Source organism: Geospiza fortis, unplaced genomic scaffold (assembly GCF_000277835.1).
Source record: "Geospiza fortis unplaced genomic scaffold, GeoFor_1.0 scaffold172, whole genome shotgun sequence".
NCBI classification, from domain to species: Eukaryota; Metazoa; Chordata; class Aves; order Passeriformes; family Thraupidae; genus Geospiza; species Geospiza fortis.
The window spans coordinates 11,150,083-11,153,691 of record NW_005054309.1 but is presented as its reverse complement, the minus strand read 5'-3'; positions in this window follow the sequence as shown (position 1 = coordinate 11,153,691).

Below are 3,609 nucleotides of genomic sequence, written 5' to 3'. Positions count from 1 at the left end.
ACAGGGACAGGGCTGTGCCACCGCGGCACCATGGGCTACAGGTATGGGGACAGGGGGGCTGTGCCACCATGGCACCGTGAGTTAAAGGTGCAAGGCACTGGGCTGTGCCACCAAGAACTGGGCACACCTCAGGGGGCTGGCAGCATCCTCGGCTGCCTCAGGGACTTCTGTGATTTCTGTGGGTGCTGTGGGAATTAGGGTGGCTTTGAGCAAAGCTGAATGCCTGTGAGCTGTTCTCTTAAAACGCTGAATTTGGTCTCTCTTCTGTGGTGTTGCATCATGGAATGGTTTGGGTTGGAAGGGGGACAGTCCATCTCATCCACCCCCTGCCACGGGCAGGGATGCCTTCCACAAGGACAGGCTGCTCCAAGCCCTGTCCAACCCTGCCTTGAGCACTTCCAGCCTGGGGAAAATCACTCTGAAGTTTCCAGCTCAGGTCCTGAGCCCTGAGATCCTCTCTGTCCTCATGGAGCAAATGGACTGAGAGTCCAAACCCCTGGCTGGGTTCAGGATGGAAATACATGGGTTTTGGGTTAGAAAGGGAAAGGGTGCCATCCCTGCAGGAGCTGCAGCAGCCTGGGGACAGGGGGTCTGGCTGGGGCTGGTGGGTGAAGAGACACTGCTGTGCTCAGTGCAGCAATTGTCATTGTGCCTTGCTCCCAGAGAGGCTCCCTTTAAAAGGATGATGTCCTGCATGGAGAGTCTACAAGTTCTGTCTGCTTCTAAGAAAAGCAAATTTTCTTTGAAACATTTGCTTTCCCAAGAGGTTGATCTCTGCCTGTGGCTATTGTGAGCTTAAAACTGAAATGAGACACCGTGCCTGGTGTTTTTGTGGATCCAGCTCAGTCGTGTCCCAGCTTTCGCTGCTGGATGGGGAAATCTGGTGACAATGCCCAGGGATGAGTAAGAGCAGTTTTGGAGTCAGGAGCAGCAGAAATAGCAAAGGGCTTTGTGCCAGGGTGCTGCTGGGCCAGCTGGGCATCCTTGGAGCAAGCTGGGGTTACAGAAAGGGAGTGAGCCCACAGTGCAGGGGAATGAGATGGGAGAGGGTCCCAGGGCCATGGATGGGCGTCCCAGGGCCATGGATGGGCGTCCCAGGGCTGCTGTGCTTGGAGCTGTGGCAGGAGAAATCCTGGGCTGGCAGAGCACTGCTGTCCCCAGAGAGATCCCCCCATTCACCGGGGCTTCTGGCCTGGAAACTCCACAGCCTTTAATGAGAAATTCCTTTGCCCCTTCTGGTGACCCTAATCCCACCTTGCAGTTGTGTTTGAAAAGGTTGGTGTCCTTTCCAGGACAGGAAAATCCCCATTTACCTGGTTTCTCTCTGATTCTGCGCTTCCCACGGTGTCAGCCCACACAGACACGATTTAAATTTTTCCCCTCACTGAGGAGCAGAGGCGTGGGCTCAGAGTGCTCCCACGAAGGGCTGTGATCCCCTGTCTGAAGTGTGTTCTCTGTGCTCTCTACCTCTGTGTTCTGCTGCACCAAAAGGTGCCCAGCCCAGGGGAAAAACCTGCAAAGAGCTTGGGGAGAAAATTTCTATAGGATTGGATACGGATGGAGAGGGAGTTTTAAAGCCACAGAAGAATGTAATTAATGAGAGGCTGGTGTGGGGGCAGCTGGGGCTGCAGGAGCCCCTGCCCACTCCTTCAGGCACCTCTGTTTCTTGGCTTTGGCAGTGGAGTTTCCCTCATTCAGCAGAGCCATCAGTCGTGGGGAAATAAAGCTTAATTTCTGCGGAAGCTGATGAATTGGAGCCCCTGCTCCACTTTAAGTGTGCACATTGCTCACAGCTGACAGAAGCAGCTGTAACTTACTGAGATTTATCCTGTAGGACAGGGGCTGGGCACAGGGCTCTGCTCAGGGCAGGGATGCTCCAGCAGCTCCCACCTGCTGCTCCCACAGGGAATTTCTCTTCCAGGGACTCTTCGATCTCACTATGAGCTTGGGCATTTTCTTCTTCTGCCTCCTGGATGTGCTTTCAGCTCTCCGCGGGTCCAGTCTGAAGCCAGCACAGCAGCAGCTCCTTTTTTATTAGGATTTATTCAATTACACGTGGGAAGTAATGAATTGTGAACAAGGAACACTTACTAAACCCTTGTGAGCCGGTTCATTTGCAGGCTGATCAGCTCTTTTCCCTTTCATTGCTTCAGCCAGTGCAGCCCAGTTCTGCTGTCAGAGAAGAGCCCAAAGTGCAGCAGTGCCTGAGCTTGGCTCGTTTCTGGTGACAACAGAATTTCTCTTGGATGAAACGCCATTTACACCATTTAGAACAGAATTTCTCTCGGATGAAGCACCATTTACACCATTTAGAACAGAATTTCTTTCGGATGAAGCACCATTTACACCATTTATACCAGAATTTCTTTCGGATGAAGCACCATTCACACCATTTATACCAGAATTTCTCCCGGATGAAGCACCATTTACACCATTTATACCAGAATTTCTCCCGGATGAAGCACCATTTACACCATTTATACCAGAATTTCTCTCGGATGAAGCACCATTTACACCATTTATACCAGAATTTCTCTCGGATGAAGCACCATTTACACCATTTATACCAGAATTTCTCCCGGATGAAGCACCATTCACAGAGCACAATTGGTGTTTTGCTCCCCAGGGAGGTGTTTGTTCACTGCGCAGCTCCTCCCCGCGCACTTTGCCGGGCTGAGGCTCTGGCTGTGGAGCCTGCCCAGGTTCCGCTCCCTCCTGATTCCCGCGGGGTCTGTGAGCCCGGGCAGCTGCTCAGGGCCCGGGGGGGAAACCTTAGAGGAGTGCATGTGTCTGCAAGAGCAGGCATGCCTGGCAAACCCACAGCCTCCTTGGGGCGTCCCCCTGAGCTCCTGCAGCCCAACCCAAGAGAGCACTGTCCTCTTTGTGACCGTGCTCTCAGGGGTCCCAGGATGAGGGAAGAGATGAGGATCTGACTCCATGTCTCAGAAGGCTGATTTATTATTTTATAATATATATTACATTTAAACTATACTAAAAGAATAGAAGAAAAGGTTTCATCAGAAGGCTAGCTAAGCTAAAAATAGAATAGAAAAGAATGATAACAAAGCTTCTGTCTCGGACAGAGTCCGAGCCAGCTGGGCTGTGATTGGCCATTAATTACAAACAAACCAATATGGACCAATCACAGATGCACCTGTTGCATTCCACAGCAGCAGATAACCATTGGTTACCTTTTGTTCCTGGGGCCTCTCAGCTTCTCAGGAGGAAAAATCCTAAGGAAAGGATTTTTTGTGAAAGGTGTCTGTGACATTCCTTCTGTTGCTTAACCAACAAAAGCAACGAATTAAAACCTGGCAATTGAGGATTGTGAAACTCTGATGCAGAGACTGGCCAGCAGGCAGCTCCTTGTAGGATGTTCCCTTTCCTTACTCCTTTTCTCCTTGCCCATTTTCCCTCTTCCATTTCCTTCTCCCTTTCCTGCCGTGCGAGCTGTGAGGAGCTGTCACAAACCCTTGGCCAGGGCTGCCCATCCCATCCCATCCCATCCCATCCCATCCCATCCCATCCCATCCCAGGGGGATTCAGCCACCTGGGCTCTGGCAGGGGTCTGAGGGATGGGATTGTCCTGCCCTGGGGGATTAAACAGGC